The sequence below is a fragment of the Mus caroli genome, chromosome 7 (genome assembly GCF_900094665.2).
Source record: "Mus caroli chromosome 7, CAROLI_EIJ_v1.1, whole genome shotgun sequence".
In the NCBI taxonomy this organism is placed as follows: Eukaryota; Metazoa; Chordata; class Mammalia; order Rodentia; family Muridae; genus Mus; species Mus caroli.
In genome coordinates, this window is record NC_034576.1 from 113697984 (window position 1) to 113718069 (window position 20086).

Here is a 20086-nt window from a genome sequence, read left to right on the forward strand (position 1 = left end):
TCTACTTCCCTTTTTAGGTCTAGCATGGTTTTGTTCATTTCTATCACCTGTTTGGATGTGTTTTCCTCTTTTTCTTTAAGGACTTGTAACTCTTTAGCAGTGTTCTCCTATATTTCTTTAAGTGAGTTATTAAAGTTCTTTTTGATGTCCTCTACCATCATCATGAGATATGCCTTTAAATCCGGGTCTAGTTTTTCGGGTGTGTTGGGGTACCCAGGACTGGCTGAGGTGGGAGTGCTGGATTCTGATGATGGTGAATTGTCTTGGTTTCTGTTAGTTAGATTTTTACGTCTGCCTTTCTCCATCTGGTAATCTCTGGAGTGAGTTGTTATAGTTGTCTCTGTTTAGAACTTGTTCCTTTCGTGATTCTGTTAGCCTCTACCAGCAGACCTGGGAGACTAGCTCTCTCCTGAGTTTCAGTGGTTAGAGCACTCTCTGCAGGCAAGCTCTCCTCTTGCAGAGAAGGTGCACAGATATTTGTTGTTCGGACTTGCCTCCTGGCAGAAGATGAAGGCCCGAAACAGGGCCTGTCCCAGAAGCTCTTAGCTTCTGTAGTCCACACTCTCACCCGTGCAGACTAGTCTTGGCAGGATCTGGGAATGAAGATGGCTCTCGCAGGTGTTCCAGCAAAGCCCTCCCGGGCCTGGTGGACACCTCTCCTCTGGCAGGGAAGATGCCCAGATGTCTGGAGCCCGAAATGGGTCCTGCCTTAGAAGCTCTTTGGCTCCCGCCTGTACCAGAAGCTGTCAGCTTCTGTAGTCCACACTCTCACCTGTGCAGACTAGTCTTGGCGGGGTCCGGGAATGAAGATGGCTACCGCTTTCTGGATGTTTTGAGTTAGGAACTTCTTACATTTGGTATTTTCTTTGACTGATATGTCAATACCTTCTATGGTATTGTCTATACCTGAGATTCTTTCTCCAATCTCTTGTATTCTCTTGGTGACGCTTGGATCTGTAGTTCCTGTTCTCCTTCCTAGGTTTTCCATCTCCAGGGTTGCCTCCATCTGTGTTTTCTTAATTGCTTCATTTTTAGGTCTTGGGCCATTTTGTTCATTTTCTTCACTTGTTAGACTATATTTGCCTGCATTTCTTTAAGGGATTTGTTTCCTTTTTAAGGGCTTCTACCTGTTTGACTGTGTTTTCCTATATTTCTTTAAGGGAATTATCTATATACTCTTTAAAGGCCTCTATTATTTTCATGAAATGGGATTTAAGGTCAGAATCTTGCTCTTCAGATGTTAGGTTTTCCAGGGCTTGCTGTAGTAGGATGATGGTGTAGTAGGATGCTAATGGTGTCATATCACATTGGCTTCTGTTGATTATGTTCTTGAGTTTGCCTTTTACCATCTGGATGTCTCTGGTGTTAGCTGGCCTGAGTGTCCTTAATTGGAGCAGGCATCCTGTAGGCAGGCAGGGCGGTGGGGTGGGGGTGAGGATGTGCTGATCCACAGAAAATGCAGATGGAGGTTCAGACCAGAAGGGAAATGGGACTCTGACAGGGTGAGACAGGGCCTAAGTCTGCTGAGCTCTGTGGGGTCCCAGCCGGTGTAGGGGTTGGGACGGGGTCTTATCTCTTTCCCTGGTTAGAGCTATCCTCTTGGGAGACAGGATGAGCTGGGAGGGGTGCACTCTGATCTACAGTAAGTGCAGGTGGAGGATTTATCTAGAGGAACCTTTAAAAGGTGGAGCCTAGTGGGGGGATTTTAGGTCATTGTGGATATGTCCTTGAAGGTACTATTGTGACTCTAACCTTCTACTTCTAACCACCATCCATAAATGGATAAATCTCAGGCTAGAGAGATGGCCCAGTGGATAAAGCATTTGCCATGCAAATGTGAGGGCCTAAGTTTGAATCCCCATAATTTACATAAATCCAGATGTGTCAGCGTGAATCTGTAATCCCAGTGCTCCTACAGGTAATTCAGAGGTGAAGTGGGAGAATCCCTGGATGCTCACAGGCCAGTTGCAAAAAGAGTAAGAGACCCTGGCTCATATATAACACTGTCCTCTGCCCTCCACATATGTGCTGTGACACATGCACGTCTACACACACACACACACACACACACACACACACACACACCATAAATAAGGACAGAAGAACAGATTTCCTCAGACATACCTTCTTGCCATGACATACTGCACCACTCTAGGCAACAAGATCAAATGACCATGGATTGAAACGTCGGAAGCTGTGGGCTAAAACAACCCTTTCTTCTTTTTACATTGATGATCTCAACCATTTGGTCACAATAGTAGAATGGTAACTAACACACAAGCTAGAAGGAAGTACCTCCCCCCACCAAAACCCCCAAAGATTACTTAGTTGAGTTGTATAAAGGAAACAGTAAGGAACGTTCCAGTGAAGGAATAGGCCACATTGAAAACTCATGGTTCAGACTCTGCTGTATATTTGTGACACACAGGAGTATGCCAATATCAATATCAAATGAAGCAGGAATGCTGTATGTAAAACATGACTAGTTTGTTAGTAAGTCTTTCTTCTCTTGCTAGAATGGAAAGTGTGAGACAGTAGACTGATATGACCCACCACTATCATCTGAAAGATAAAGCCTGCTCACTTGAGCCACATGGATTACCCAGGAGGCCGAAGATATGTCTTACATGGTCAAGATTCAGTGTCTTTCAGGTCTGTCCCAGGGTATTATCTATCTGGTATGTTCTATCTATCCATCTATCATCTATCTATCTATCTATCTATCTATCTATCTATCTATCTATCTATCTATCTATCTTTCTGCTATGAAAAAATACCCAAAGAGCAAGTTGAAGAAGAAAGGATTTGTTTTACCTTACAGTTACAGAGGGGTAGAGTTCACCATGGCAGGGAAGGTTTGGCAGCAGGAGTGTTGAGGCCAGTGTGGCATTCGGGAAATAGTAATCGCATTCCATTCCCCTCAACACTGCCACCCTAACATGATGTCATGGGTCGAACAAACAAGATTTTTGATTCAAAGCTTGGCTCTATATGCCAGCAGTGAAATGACATTGGGAAAGTGGCCTAAACTCTTTGTGTCTCTATTTTCCCACCTGTGCAAGAGTCAGCATGAACTCACCTAACAGAGCTAGTGAGAAAACACAATCCGATCCTGTCTGAACAGATCATTGTCACAGCCACAGCTGGGGTGGGACACATTTCATCTTCTTCTCATTACCATTTTGAAAAGCTCTTGATAGCTTTTCTCCTCCAAACGAAAAATCAAGTTTTCTTTGCTCTGAAGATACCTGTCAATCGGGAGTAATCTTTTATACTTGAGCAATGAGAATCGTTCAATATCAATGGAATAAGATGGAATTAAGAAGAGGACTACTTGCTGATGAAAATACAATCTTGGATCCTAGAGATATGAAATTGAGAGAAAGAATAAATGTGGTTTTTCACATCTGATGCTATCATCCAGTGATGCTTGTGTATGTGAAACCTGTGGAAGGGGGAAACCGCAGATTATTTTTTGATTTGCCAGGACATTAGCTCTAGATCAGTGGGACAGCCTCACAGCTGGGCCCCCAAGGTGCCTCAGTGGGCCTTTGTTGCAGAAGCCAGCATGTTCCTGGGGAACTCACTGACTTTGGGCTGGCCAGACTGGTATTGGAACTCTCAGTAGACAGCTGAGCCCCAAGCAAGCCTCAACAAACTCATTGGCTATAGCCCAAGAAGCCTTTATTTATTTTAGCTTTGCTGAGGCAGACATCTTAAAAACTATATCTTCCTCACATCATCCTCTCTCCTCTCCTTTCCACCCTCAGCGGGCTTTGTCTCTCACTTGGTTCACTGTTTATCCCTGACTAACCCTGTGCCTGTTCTTTGCAGCCAGAACCATTTCTAAAAACTGCTGCTTCCTCTCCTGTGGCTTCTGATGGTTTCCAGGCAACAGAGTCTAGATCTCAGTGTGATGCTGGGATTCTCCAATTCAGCTGGTCTCTTTTTAGTCTTATGGTATGATTTTCTCATACATCTCTCCAATCTTGTGTGTGTGTGTGTGTGTGTGTGTGTGTGTGTGTGTATGCATATGCATGCACAGGGCCATGGAGGCCAGAAAGGTGCGACCACTCCATTGGAGCTGAAGTTACAGGGAGTTGTAAATTGCTCAGTGTGGGTGCTGAGATCTAAGCCCCCATAATCATGACTGAGCAGTCAGTGCTCTTAACCACTGAACCATCTTTCCAGCCTTCTTTACTCTAATCTTACTGAGATTTAACTGTGATTTTGTTTTGAGACAGGATCTCATTATGTAGTTCTGGCTGGAACTACATAATTAAATGTTCTGGAACGTGCAGTGTAGACTAGACTGGTCTCAAACTCACAGAACTCCTAAGTACTGAGACTGGGATTAAAGGTGTGTACCACCATACTGAGCATAAAGTGTTTTTAAGCACATATTTTTAATTTAAACATTATTCAGCCTGGTCTACAGAGTGAGTCCAGGACAGCCAGGGCTACACAGAAAAACCCTGTTTTAAAAAACCAAAAAGAAAAAAAATTAAAAATTATTGTTATATCAATTGACAGATAATAATTGTACATATTTATAGGGTATCATGTGATATTTTGGTATATTTGATGTGTCATGATCAAAACAATTGTCATGTGTATTGCCTTAAACACTTATCTATTTTATGTGTGTTGAGAAATTTCAAAGTCCTGTCCACTTTGAAATGCACACAGAATCACCGTTAACTGTAGTCACCCCACTGTGCGAGTGCTATGGGACTCACTCACTAGAATTCCTAATATCTGACTGTATCCTTGTTCTAATCCTTCCCTTATTCCATTGTAGTCACCCTCATTCCTGCCTGCCCTTCCCTACCTCTGATAAACTCTATTCTCTTCTCCTCTACAGAATCAATCTTTTTAGTGCCTGTGTATGAGTGTATGAATGTATATGATGTTTGCCTGACTTACTGAACTTAGCATGTTTTGCAGTTCCCACCCACATTATAGCAAATGGCTGAATAATATTCCATTTGTGTACCTATACCACATTTTCTTTATCTGTTCTTTCACTGATGGACATTTTGGCTGATATGATGACATATGCTGGCTGCTGCAAACCAGTTCTGCAGTAAATAAGAGTGTATGCATCTCTAATGCTTTCACTGCCATTTCTTTCTAAATACACTTTGGAGTCAGATTGCTGGATCATATGGTAGTTCTACGGGAAGTGTTTGAGGATAATCGTCCCATGCTGTTCTCAGTCATGGCTGTACTAATGCACATTTGCATCAAGGGAGTCATGGTCCCCCTTCTCACAGCCTTGCTACTGTTTACTGTTTTTATCTTCTTGATCACATCCCTGCTGGCAGGGCTGAGATGGGATCTTCTCATGGCTTCAATTTGCATTTTCCCAATTAGCAATGCTTTCCCCATCAATTTCTTGGCTATTTTTGTGTTTTCCTTAGAGGAAAAGTGAGGAAAGTCCATTTATATCACGTGCATGTTTTAAAAATCTGATCCTTTGGTGTTTAGCTGCCAGAATTTCTTTGTTTCTTGCATGCTCTGATTTTAGTCCCTTGTCAGGCAGGGAGTGTCAGACAGCTTCTTCCACGCTGCTCTCCTTGCTCTGTTCAGGCTCACAGTGTTTAGTTCCCTGTGCAACCAAGTTCTACCCAAGAAACACATTTCCTCACCCCCACACTGTCTTTCTCCAACATTTGCTTTGGTTTCTGCTGGCCTGCATAGTCTCAGGGCTTAGCCTTCAGTCCATTTTGAATTGGTGTGTGTATGTGTGCACATGTGTGCACATGTGTGTGTGTGTGTGTGTGTGTGTGTGAGAGAGAGAGAGAGAGAGAGACAGAGACAGAGACAGAGACAGAATGTGTGTGGTGAGAGACTTGCAGTCTAGTTTGACCCTTCTGAATATGGACATCCGGTTTCCCTCATAGACTTTATTGAAAAGATCATTGCACTGGGCTTTTGACATTTGCTTTTTTATTTATGTCCTGTTATTTTAAGCCACCGAGTCATTTCCTCCAGGTGGCCTTTCCCCCCTTTTCTTTATCTTCAAAATTCAGTTCAAATGTCAATGCTAACTTCCCACACACTACTCGAAACTGTGTCATTTCCCTGGGACTGCTCCCTTCCCACTCTTATAAACATTTATAAAGGTCTTCAGTGCCCCCATGAGACTGTGGGGGCTCAGACAGCTCTGGACCTGTATTCATTCATCTCAGCATTCCTGGTACCAAGTTCAATGTCTCCTTCATAGCAACTGCTTAATGAATAAAAAATGAGTGAATGAATGAGTGAGAAACCTGGATGAGAGACTGGAAAAAAAGAAAATGAGAGAGGGAGAGGAAGAAGGAATCGGGGAAGGCAAGGAAGAAAGGAGGAAGGGGAGGCAAGCAGTTGAACATACAAGTGTATGTGGTAGAGAGAACACACTTTACATAGATCTGAGGACAACAGCTGTGTTTGGGGTTGGGTGGTTTTGATTGGTTTCATGCTAAAAGAAAAGGAAGTTTGAAATATGAAATGGAAGAAGAAATCTGCTGCTTCTTCCTGGAGACACCTTGGTCATGGAGAAGGGCCAGTAACCAAAAAAGAGGAGGAAAGTGAAGGCAGGAAAGTGAAGGCATGCTCTTTCCAGGAACACCTAGGGCACAGACAGTGGGGAAGGAACCGAGTTGGGAGAAAGACATTGGAGCAGAGTGTGTGAATGAAAGCTTGAGAGATTTAGCTACTCCTTTCTCTCAATTGTCCAGAGCCCAGCACAGTGATTGACACACAGTAGTTATTTGATAACTAGGTCCTGGATGGGCCATAGGAGGTGTGTGTGCAAAGCACTAATGAGGCTCAAGGCACCAACATTTTCACTCTAGGATAAGTGAGCTAGAGACCTCTCTGTCTCTAAGTGTCTAAGAGAATTCTATGATGCCAATAGATCCAAGGAACATACACACAGACTTGTGTAACAGTGGCTTATTTTTCTCTTGTTATTTGTGTTTGTGTGTGTGTATGTGTGTGTGTGTGTGTGTGTGTGTGTGTGTTAGTATATTTCTCAGACACTGAATGCTTGCAGGTGGGGATCTCTGGCTTCAGAGGAAGTCTTTTCTCTCACATGAATGGAGGGAGACTGCAGCCAATAGAAGCCACCTACTTTCCCTGACATCTTTATTCCTAGAGAATCAGACACTATATGCAACTGTCCCTTTCTTCTTCATGTGCAGTTTTAAAAACAGAGGCCCTAAGATGGAGACTCAACTACAAATTCTTTTGCTTGTGTTTTGAAGACAGGATTAAACTTCCACAGTGTTCATTGCTAACCCTAAGAAGGTGATCAGCTACATATTGCAGGCAGGATGCAACATCCCTGACCTGACTTCCAGAGTGCCATGTTGGAACTCTGGTGCCTACACCATGTAGTTGAGAAGACAGGGTGGTGAAGGGTGTTTGAAGACCTGATCTTCAGTCCCTAGCTGTGTGACCACTGACCTGTTTGGGGTTTGTCCAAGGCAGAAAAGGAATTCTTCTTTATAGCTTAGTTCTATTTTCAGCTGTTTTTGTGGAGAATTCCATTCAAAGAATGTAGGATAGAATGGTAGCATCTCTATCATATTTAGGCATGATCTCTGACCCTCAAACACTAGTGTGCTTACCACCCTGTACACACACACTGGGCTGGACTCCCATAAACATTAAGACCGGAGTGATACACAAGAAAGAGTATAGAATAAGGGGTGTTGATAAATGGCTTCTGTGGAGCAGACACTGTGCTGTGTGTCTTTCGTTTATGAACTTTTGTAGCTCTCTCAGCCAGGGCAGAGCTCCAGAAGAGCTACCAGTGCTCTAAACCAGAGTCATCTCTCCACCTCCATGTTCTACATTAGTACATGGCCACTTTCTATTCAATTCCCTCAGCAGCAGCCTGCCCGTTTTCTCACTCTTGGGTGACTCTTGTTTGTCCTGGTTCTATCTATATCTTCACTCTCCTGAAAGTGTTTATAAACAATATGTGCTCAGCCTTTTGAGGTATCTAAACAAGGTATGGTCCCAAAGCTGAAAAAAGATCCTAGTGTGGACGTCTGTGATACCTCCTGCTTCCATTCAGGGCCTTTCTAGTAGGGTTACAGTTGCCAAAATGACCACAGTGGTGTCAGGACCCAGTGCTTATGCCAAAGCTCAGTTGAACTGGGGAGAACAAAGAGCATTGTCTAACACGGTCATCTTTAATGGAAGCAAGTTGTGGAGCTAATAATGGTCCTATTTTCAATGGACCGAATTAAATTACACTTCCCATCTTGTATCTTAATTAGAGGGATAAAAATGGTTTCACATTTTAATTAGTAAGTATATCTGGAAAAGACTTAAATTAATATGGGAGTCATCACCATAGGAGGGCAGCTTTCTGCCAAGATTCACGAGGCCAGAGAGAGCTCAAAGGAAGGCATCTTCTATCAGGAACAAGCCACAGCTCCAGCTCAGAAATGGTGGCTCTTCAGGTCTCTGAAAGGATAAAAGGCTTCTGGCTGGCAACTTGTTGAAGAAACATGGTCATTTATTTTCAGGAAGAGTCATGTAGCACGCGCCCACACACGTGTTTGTGTGTGTGTGTGCAGATGACTAATCTTGTTTGTCAACTTGATTATATCTGGAATCAACTAAACTCCAAGCAGCTGCGCATGCCTGTAAAGAATTTTCTTGACTGGATCAAGCCAGCAGGCTAAGAAAGGAATAACAGTGTTAGTAGAGGTGATTGATCCAGACTACCAGGGAGAAATTGGATTGCTTCTCCACAACGTAGGTAAAGAAGATAATGTCTGGAGTGCAGGGGATCCTTTAGGGCATCTCTTGGTATTACCATGTTCTGTGATTAAAGTCAATGGGACACCAGCTAGCTGGATGACAAAGGGACTGGACCCTTCAGAAATGAAGACAGGAGTCACTTCTCCAAGAAAAGAACCAAGACATGATAAGGTGCTTACTGAGGGTGGAGGAAATACAGAATGGGTAGTAGAGGAAAATAGTTATAAATATCAGCTAAGGCTACATGAACCAGTTGCAGAAATTATTATTGTAACTAACATTAGTGTTTCTGGTTTTTTTGTTGTTGTTGTTAAAAATATGTTTGTTCAGATATACACATACATTAGGCAATATTTGTGTCTTCTTTCCTTTACCATGTGAATACACACACACACACACACACACACACACACATATATATATATATATATATATATATATATATATATTATACACACATATATATGGGCTCATGAGCTATCCATCTTGCTTTCTGAACAAGGTCCCTCACTGGCCTGGGGCCTCACTGATTCAGCTAGGCTGATGGGTCACTGAGCTTGAAGAATCTGCCTTCCTCCACCTCCCCAGTGCTGCGATTACAAAGACATGTGACCATGCTTGGGTCCTGAGGATCCAACTTGGGTCTTCACATTTTTTTTTTTTTTTGGCAAGCACATTATTGAGCAAGCCATCTCTTCGGCCCCAAACTATCCCCTTTCTGTGTGGACATCTTCTTTAAAATATATGAAAATGTGAGAGTCATGAGGAGGGTGGGGACAGAAAGTACCTTAGTGAGGTCTCTGCTCTGACTTGCCCCAGATGGAAGCTTCAGGGTCTTTTCCAGAGGCTTTGTTGGCAAAGCCTAATTACAGGGAGTGATGGTGGTGGTGGGGTTAGGAGCCTGGCCCCTGGATTTTACCCAGCAATGATTTCTCCTGCTTGTCCTGTGCAGGTTAGGACAAGAGCCTGGCTGAGGATTGTTTGCTTTTCTTCTGTCTGGAGAGAAAACCATGGGAGACAAAGCTTGCTTATCTCAAGTGTCTGGCTGCTCTGCAGGTGTGCTGGCAAACGGAGGGATTTTATTTCGCTAGTTTGACTTCACATTTTTACAAAAGACACAGCTGTCATTCAGATCCTAGGAGGCTTGCTTTGTAGATTCCCCTCTAGTCTGGATACTAAAATCTACAGATTGCTCAAGCCCCTTCCATGGAATGCACCGCATTGCCATAGACCCCACCCACTTCTATAGTCTTTAGATTGGCTGTAGGTCACTTGCAATATCCAACACATTTTGAACACATGAAGGTGTTAGTGTTGTTAGGGGAATAAAGACAGGAAAATTGTTTATACATATTCAATATAGATAGAATTTTTCCCCTAACATCTTGGCTATTTGGTTGAGCTTGAGGATGTGAAAATCTAGATCTGAAAACCTGATTGTATATATATATATATATATATATATATATATATATATATNTGTGTGTGTGTGTGTGTGTGTGTGTGTGTATACTATAGCAGCAGTTCTCAACCTCTCTAATGCTGCGATGACACTTCAATACCAATCCTCATGTTGTGGTGAGCCCTAATAATAAAATTATTTTCATTGCTACTTCATAACTAATTTTGCTACTGTTATGAATCATAATGTAAAAATCTGATATGTGACCCCTGTGAAAGGGTCACAACCCACAGGTTGAGAACTGCTGTATTACAGACCTGATAGGAAGACATAACCATAGAAAAGGATGAAAGCAAGCTGGACTAACATGCAGTCCCATCACTCATAGATAACCACTGGGGATACTTGGCAGTGGTTACTTCTGGGTTCACTTGGCATCTGCATCCTGGGACTCTGAGCACCATCCTGGTACATGGCATGGTAAGCTGGGAGTATCTTCAACTTTGTGATTCTGTGATGAACTGGCTAATACTGTAATAGATGGTGTGATAGTTTGTATATGCTTGGCCCAGGGAGTAGCACTGTTAGGAAGAGTAGCCTTGTTGGAGTAGGTGTGTCACTGTGGATGTGGGCTTTAAGACCCTCATCCTAGCTGCCTGGAAGTCAGTATTCTGTTAGCAACCTTCAGAGGAAGACATAGAACTCTCAGTTCCTCCTGTACCATGGCTGCCTGGATGCTGCCATGTTCCTTCCTTGTTGATAATGGACTGAACCTGTGAACCTGTAAGCCAGCCCCAGTTAAATGTTGTCCTTATAAGGGATCTGCAACCCTATTGTTGGAACAACATGATGTACTAACCAGAACCCCGGAGCTCTTGTCTCTAGCTGCATATGTATCGAAAGATGGCCTAGTCGGCCATCAATGGAAAGAGAGGCCCATTGGACTTGCAAACTTTATATGCCCCAATATAGGGGAATGCCAGGGCCAAAAGAATGGGAATGGGTGGGTAGGGAAGTGGGGGGCGCTATGGGGGACTTTTGGGATAGCATTGGAAATGTAATTGAGGAAAATATGTAATAAAAATATTAAAAAAAAAAAAAAAAGAGTTGCCTTGGTCATGGTGTCTGTTCACAGCAGTAAAACCCTAACTAAGACAGATGATAACTCAGTTCATCCATTAAACCATGTAGGAGAAGAAAGCTTATTTACTGCATGGTAGCAGTGGACAGTAACACAGGCCAAAAGGGAGAAATGATATAATTATATTTTAATTAAAATTAAAAATTATTTTAAAAGAGATTATATCCTGAAGTGGGCCAGCACAACAGCTTAGCAGATAAAGGTGCTTGCTGGGAAACCTGATGACCTGAGCTCAGTCAGCAGGTCCCACATGGCAGAAAGAGACCAGCGTCAAAAGGTGACCTCTGACCTCCACATGTGTGCTGTGGCATGTGCAAACCACTACAACCACATCCACCTACATACAATACAATAAATGTAATAATCATTTATAAAAGGTGTTGTCTAACAAGGTAAGGCCTTTGACTCTAGCAATCTCCATTCCAGAGAATTCCTTGTTTGGTTAGGGTGTGCATATTTATGTGTTGTTCCCTTTATATGAATGATGGCAGCTCTCATAGGCCAGCATACAGCTGCAGGAGGTTAGTGTGAGCCCTGCAGTAAGGTAGTCTCCTCCATGCATATAAATACAGTTGTGCATGGCTAAGGCTGAGGACCCAGACCTTGGCACCTAGGGCCTGCAGCACCAGGTATCAAGTTACAGCACACCCAGGCCTGCAATTTGGCTGGAAATAAGGTGTTTGTGTGTGTGTGTATGTGTGTGTGTGTGTGTGTGTGTGTGTGTGTGTGTGATTTGTGGATTAAATTGAGATAATTCCCTGATGGGGACATTTCCAATTCCTTGCTCTTTTACTAATGGCCTTCCCCTACCACACACAAACTCTTGCTTTGGTCTCTGTAATTCCCTCCTCTCTCCATCTCCCCTCCTTCCTATTAGATCTTCCAAGACCTTCACTTTCCCACCTTTTCAGCCTGGAACAAGAAACTCCTCTTTGATTTCCCAGCAGACAGTTTATAGAAGTCTGCTGTGTAACAGCCTTTATTAGAGTTGGGGGTCAGAGGGGAGTTCTTAAAAATGAAAGCACATGGGAAGCGGAAGACTGGGCACTGTGTTGCTGTGGTAAGACACCATGACAGTTAGGGCTCTATTGCTGTGAAGAGACACCATGACCAAAGCAACTCTTCTAAAGGAAAACATTTAACTGGGGCTGGCTTACAGGTTCAGAGGGTTAGTTCATTATCGTCATGGTGAGAAGCATGGCAGTGTATAGGCAGACTTGGTGCTGGAGTAGGGGCTGAGAGTTCTACAGCTTGATTTTCAGGCAGGAGAAAGGCATGCCACACTAGGCCTAGCTTGAGCATATAAGACCCCAAAGCCTGACTCCACAGTGACACACTTTCCCCACCTCCTAATAGTGCCACTCCCTGTGGGCCAACCATTCAAACACATGAGTCTATGGGGGTGGGAGGGCATTCCTATTCAGACCACCCCAATGACCAAGGCAACTAATAAAACAAAGAATTTATTTGGGCTTCAGGTTCCAGAGGAATAAGATCCCATCCTAGAAGGGTGGCATTGCCGCAGCAGGTGGGTTGGATGGTGCAAATGGCTGGCTTGGTAACAAGAGCAGAGAGCTGAGAGCTCACATCTTCAGACTGCAAGCATAAAACAGAGAGCAGAATGGAAGTGGTGTGAGGCTTTTACTCTCAAAGCCCTCCCCTAGGGATACTTTCTCCAGCAAGACTGCACCACTCAAACCTCCCCCAATAGTGCCACCATCTGGGGGTCAAGTGTTCAAACGCCTGAGTCACCTGAGTCTATGAGTGACAGTTCTCATCCTGATCAGCACAGGCACCATTATTTTTGGCTCGAGGGCTTTTTGCTGCTACGGTCAGGCTCAAGGCTGTCTTATCAGATTTTATGGTGTTGTTTTTCCTCCCCAGATGTCCTTCCATCTGCTCTCTTTGAGCTGTGCCCTGTTGTCCAAAACTCCTCTCTCTGCTGGTCATGGGACCACTTCAGAGTTCCTCTGGCTTTGTTGTGCTAAGTGATCCACGTCCCTTCTTTTCTTAAATTCCCACATACAGGCTAACTCCAGGTTCTCCTGTTATAGTCCAAAGGCCCAGGTATCATCTAAATCACATGGCCATCTGCTGTAGAGATGATGTTGCCATCTCTCTACAGAACATCAGTGAAGATGCAGTATTGTTGTATGTGTATGAATGTTCTCTCTTCATGCACGTATGTGAACTTGTGTGTGTGTCTGGGGGTGGGGAGCTGGTTTCCATGGAGGCCAAGAGAGGGCATCAGAGCCCCTAGAACTGGAGTTACACATGGTTGTGAGCTGCCATGTGGGCTCTGAGAATGAACTTGGGTCTTCTGCAAGAGCAGTAGATGCTCTTAGCCACTGAGATGTCTCTCCAGCCCCAGTGATGTCTTCCTTAATCTTTTTCTTGCCTTTGAATTATAAAAGTTTTGGTGAGTGTGCACAGGGAGGTTCACATCTACTCAGCCAATCTTTGAATTCAGTTCTTAGAAGTGAAATCCAGGTGAGAAAATAAGAGCATGTATGACTAGGTTTTGGGGTACTCTATAGGTTTCTATTTCTATCACCCATCTCCATGCTTATCCCTTCCAACCCCACCCCCCAATACTAGGTAGGAGAAAAAGAAGCTAGAGGGGAAAAGGAGTGTCAATATCATTAGACTTACTTCTTGCTGATTAAGGGCATTGACTTCCTTGGAGCAAGTTAGATTTTCACCCAGCGGGATATCTAATTTCTTTTTATCTGTTTGCACATGGACACTTGACAAACTCTGACAAACAACAATCTATAGTAACCAACAGCATCCAACCACCAACTGGCCCACCAGCCTCTTTCATAGGGGTTCTAACATTCATATATCCTCTGAAAAGTCTCCAGTATTCCAGATGTCACACATTTACAAAAATTATCTGCAGCTGGCAAAATTATGCCCCTGCTAGAATGTAAGGCAAATCATAGTCAGCTGCTGTGGACAGTCTGAAGCAGCCCCATATTCTACACCTGGGATTAAAATAAATTCATATTCCCATGACATTTCTATGGTTTTTTAAATTTTTATTTTATTTTATGTATGTGATTACAATGCAGTTGTCTTCAGACACACCAGAAGAGGGCATCGATCTCATTACAGATGGCTGTGAGCCACCATGTGTTTGCTGGGAATTGAACTCAGGATCACGGGAAGAACAGCCAGTGCTCTCAACTGCTGAGCCATCTCTCCAGCCCCCATTTCTATGTTTTTTTTTTAAAGAAACCAAAATTCTCACTACAAGTATGTTCACAGTGTTTGCTGCACACTACTGATTGCCTTATAGAGAAGAGGCACCATCAAACTCTTCCAGAAGGACTAGGTGAGGCTCCATCCCATCTTCCTTTGACTCACTTTTGATAGGAGGAGAAAGAATCAACAATTTGATGGGTGCAAGTCACATTTGCATGTTGATATCATTTCAGAAGCCATTTTCTAGGATGTGTCTGCATAACCAGGGAAGGAGGAGCCCTCTGCAGACACCCCACGCATCACCTATCTGACAACGAGCTTCTAAATGGAATCTTAAGTTCCACACAACCATTTATCAAAGAGTTTCCGGATGCCACTTTTCAATTTGCATCAGACCTTTCCAACATATTAATGAGATGCTGTTATTAATGTGTATATTTTTACTGTTCTATTCAATTTTGTATTTGAAGTTAATGAACCTACAGGGTTAAGCCAGCTACCCAGGGAGAGTATGCAATTGCTATTCCTTGCAGTCCATGGTGATATCCTCAGAAGGGCACATGAAAGTCACAATCAACTCTGGAAGCCCTTGTCAGTCACCTACCTCGTCTATTGCTGAAAACTGGCCCCAGTATAGTATCTGACTCCCAATACTCTTTTCTCTGGGCAAGGTCTACTACTGCTCACTTCTCGGATCCATGGTCATGCCCTAGAGTGGTTTCATCTCTTAATTTGATTTTAGTTGGTGGTATCTCTGGAGCCCAGAGCACAGGACTTTCTTCAGAGGCAGCTCAAGCTAAGGAGAACCAGGTGGTTAAACTAAGTCTGGCTTCTTTGGGAACATTGTTCCCTGGTATCTAACCATCAATTTAGGCTCTAACTGTATTGTCCTGGGCTTGATGCCAGTGCTCCTGAGTGCTACTGCCTGGAACAAGCCTTCAACCTCTTAGCCCTCAAGGGTTTGGGTCTTAGAAAAAACCCTTCAAATCTAAGGCATTCATTGCTACCAATCAATGTCCTCCCACCTCAAGCTGCTCCTCGCCTCTCCTAAGCACTGAGACAAGTGTCCTCACCAGTGGGACCAAGAGGTCTTGGTTACCTAAGCAAAGGGATGGTCAACTTATCTAGTAGACTATAGGGCTCTCTGGTAGGTAGATAGAGATCTTGGGACTTAAAATGGACTGCCTCTCACCTTTAGTCATGTGCCTGGGGCCTGGGGCCTCTCCTCCCACAAAGGGGAAGCACAGTCCCAGGGTATCAGCATTAGAGCAAGCACAGGGGCTCTGGGGGCTTATGCTTTACTCTGCTGTCTCTAATCCCTTTTTTTTTTTTTTACCTTAGTCTGAATTCTAGGCTCTACATCTGAATTGTGAGTCTACAGTTTGAGGTTTGGGACTCAGCATCCCCAGGATCTCAGCTTTTTCTGGAACTGGCAGGCACCATGTTCACTGCTCTTCAGACTCCAAGATGCTACAAGGAAGAGTTACAGACAGTGGCCCTCGAGAGCCAGCAGGGTACCAAGTAAGAAGATAAAGGGAGACCCTTAATTCTCTGTTAGAAACACTTAACCCAACCCAGAAACTAGGATCATGACTGTCTGGTCTTTACATAAATCACTCTGTGCCGTGTCTTATGTGTCTCTAGAGGTAGGTGCTCATGTGTGTGTGGGGACATGAGTATGCACGTGCATGTGGAGGCTAGAAGTTGAGATTCTGTGTCTTCCTCAGTCCTTTTCCATTTTATTTTTAAAGATATAGTTTATTTTATTGTATGTGTGGTTTGGTTGCATGTATGTCTATGCACCACACATGTGCCTGGTATGCACAGAGGAGAGAGAGAGAGAGAGAGAGAGAGAGAGAGAGAGAGAGAGAGAGAGAGAGAGAGAGAGAGAGAGAATTGGATCTCCTGAAACTAGACTTGCAGATGTTTGTGAGCCACTATATGTGACCTGAACCTTGGTCTTCTAAAGAGCAGCCAGTGTTCTTAACCACTGAGCCATCTCTCCAGCTCCTTTACCCTTTATATCTCTCTCTGTCTCCCTGTCTCTGTCTCTCTATCTCTCTTTGGTGACCCTAGGACTTACTGATTTATTGAGATTAGCTGGCCAATGAGCTCCATGGTTTCTCCTGTCTCTGTCTTCCTAGTGATGGGATAACAAGTATGAGCCACTACATCTGAGTTTTACATGGATGCTGGGGGTCAAACTCAGGTACTTATGCTTGCACAGCCAGTACTTTGCCAACTTAGCCATCTGCCCACCCTATCTCCCCACCCCTCAAATGTATAAGTGATTCTTGGAGGCAGGATCTAATGAGGTTCCTGTGCATACCATACACCAAATCACAGACATCCCACGCACCTTTGAGACTATTCCTGTGTGCCTAGCCTTACTTCTCCTTAGTTAAGATGCTAAAACTGTTCTATCTGGGACTTGTAGGACAAATGTCCCTAGTAGAGGGGGAGGTCCCTTAGCTTCTGTGGTCAGTAATCAATATCTGGAGAAAGCCTGGGCTCTGAATCAGACCCAAAGCACAGGACTGCTAGAGATTTTTGATGTGAGCTCCTAGGCTAACCAGGAATAGGTCCAGGTCCATTTTTCTGGGGCTGCTTTAACAAATTCTCATAAACTCGTGTGTGTGTGTGTGTGTGTGTGTGTGTGTGTGTGTGTATTTTAAAACAGCAAAGGTTTCTCTTTGCTGTCATGGAGGCTGAAAGTTGAAATCAAAGCTTTGGTAAAACTGGTTCCTTCTAAAACTTGAAGGGAGAGGACTCTAACATGCTGACTTTTCTTGGTGATCCTTGATATTCCTTGGCTAGTGGGCCCATTACTCAGATATCTGCCATCAACATGAACTTCCCTTCTACACAGAGCCACCCTGCCATTTCCTTTTCTTCCACAATACTAATTAATTATCAGACTTTGGGTCTAGGCAGTAATAAAGGATGTTCTCATCTTGAGATCTGTCTTGTGAGAGCACCATCACAAAACACCAAAGACCTGGGCCATTAATAAGCATCAGAAACTTGTTACTTAGGGCCAGAGATATAGCTCAATTGATAGTGCTTGCCTAGCATACACAAAGTCTTAGGTGCAATCCCCAGCACTGCATAAACAGGACATAGTGGTACATGCATTTGATTCCAGCACTCTGGAAGTAGAGACAAGAAAGTCAGGCATTCAAGATCATCCTTAGCTACATAATGAATTGGGAGCCTGCCTGAGATACACAAGATCCTGTTCATACATATATCTTACAATCTTGAAGGCTAGGAAGTCCAGTTTACTGGGAAGCCCCACACCAGGGGTGGAAGCTATCTCACCTTCCTGCCTCTTCCCTAAGATAACAGCCTCCACCAAGCTCTTTCTAAAGCAGAACCATCATTTTCAGCTGTAGGCTACACCTCTTAACACTGTGACATTAGGGATTGATCTTCAACATGAATTTTGAAGAGGAAAAATATTCAAATGGTCGCAAATCTTCAACTTATGTACATTTACAGTAACATTCTTGCCCTAGGTTCTGAGGGTTGGGAAAGTGCCATTCTTCTACCAACCACAAACCTTATCCTGGACCAAGTTGGCATGGTTTAGATTGGTGTCCTGCCACAGCCTGCCTAGATCTGGACCTTGCCCACAGGGCTCTGGGCTGCCTACTACCTCCCTGCTTCAGTCTGAGAGCCTGGGTAAATACTTTTAGCTCCAAGCATCTCTTGTGTCTGAGCTCCCCCACTTGGGTTTCTCTCTTGTGAGTCAAGTTTTTCTATTCACCAGGAATGCCCAAATTATTCAGAGTTCATCACACCCCATCATACACAGAACAACAGATTGTTAGAGTCTGCTCAGCCATTATTCCAGGGAAAAGGCTGTGAATTTCAGTGTGAAACAAACCTTGGTCCTGGCCTCCAACATAACCACGCTCACCTTGTGTACATAGGTCGCTACCTACTTCGGATCCTCAGCTTTTCAAACTGTAGAATGTGATGATGCGTTACTTGAAGTTGGTTGTGAGAAATGGATGTGAGCATTTGTGTGCATGGCCCCGAGGTGTGAGTGGTGACAAAGGGTTTTATTGCCTCTTTTCTCTTCTTTCCACCCTCCTCTCAATGTAAGGGCCCTTGTTACTATAGACACAAGGGGGCATCCATACAATGTAGCAATTGATCATGAGTAGGAAGAGCTTTGCTTCTTCCGTTGTCTAAGTGAGAAGGATGGAACAGGAGGGAGCTGGTCTGGAGAGATTCAGCAGAGGGTAGAAAAACCTGAGGAGGTGACAGGAAGGAGGAGATGTTTTGCTAGCCAGCCAAGACTGTATATCAAATACACAACCTGTAATAGAAAGCCCAAAGAACTTTCCAGAATTTGTACCCAAAGGGCTAGACAAGAAGTGTTAATCCTCCTCTTCCTGTTTTCTTCTCCTGGAGACAGTGCAGTCCCTCCCACCTTCCTCTCTTGCGTGTCTCAAACCCCAGTTCTTTATCCTTTGGTGATTAGCTTAATCTGGGCCCTTTGTGCTAGCCCCATGGCCATGGTTGGGGGGATTTAACAGGATGGGCGTTTTATGTAACTTGGATGCAGAGCTGAGCTGATAGGTGCAGGGGCGAAGGGCAGCCATCAGCTAATCTAAGGTGGAGTCTCTTTGTCATGTTGAATATATCTTTTAGGGAAGACTCCCAGTTGCCTTATCTCCACAGCAAAGCTCAGAACTCCAGAATCATATCAGTTTCTGACAGTTACCCCAGATTTCTGTGATGGGTAAGCTTCACTTAAACTACTTAAAGTTGATAATGAATATGCAAATAGATCAAGGATTTGGCTCATCTTCTTCTCCCGTTGTGAGCACTGGGCTGCTTTTGAGTATCTCTGCTGTGTCTAGCCTCAAGGGGCTATTGTCCTGTTCCCAGGTTGTTCTTTCCAGTCTTCTAAGATTTGTCAGGGCTTGAATCATTTAGATTTGAGCTCAGAGCCTCAGCTCTTCTCCCTCAGTGAGAGAGCACCCATTCATGCAGCTCTCTGATTCATTCACTGATTTCTGCCCAGGGCCTTACTGTGGATGGATGGAGGAGACTGTAGTTCTTTACCTTCACTTCAGCTTACTGAAGTTGAGTGAAATCCTAGGCTTCCTGGCAACAGGTTGGGTCTGGAAGCCAGCCTTGTGGCATGCTTGTACAATGTGTTTTGTGTTTACAAGTTTGAAATGGAATAAATCTCCCTTGAGGCTGAGTTAGGTGTCTCTCCTTAGACCATTCTTCTTGGCACACCCAGTTAGGGCAGAGTTGAAGAAACAAGGTGTTCCCCACCCAGGGTTTTCCTTAAAGCTGGGGATCATGATTCTGCTAGTCATAAGAATTGGTCAGCTGCTGCCAAACAGGGCTTACAGGATGCATAGCATAGTAGTTAAAATCAAAAGCAATGGTTAGAATGCCTAATACAGACACATAGGCTCTGGCCAATCAGAATGAAGAAGTAACAAAATTCGAGGCTTTTGGGCCCAGGCTTGGGAGTGTGGCTTTTGTGGCTTAGTGCTCCAGGTGCTGGTCATAAAACAGATAGCGACATTCCTTCCTCCACC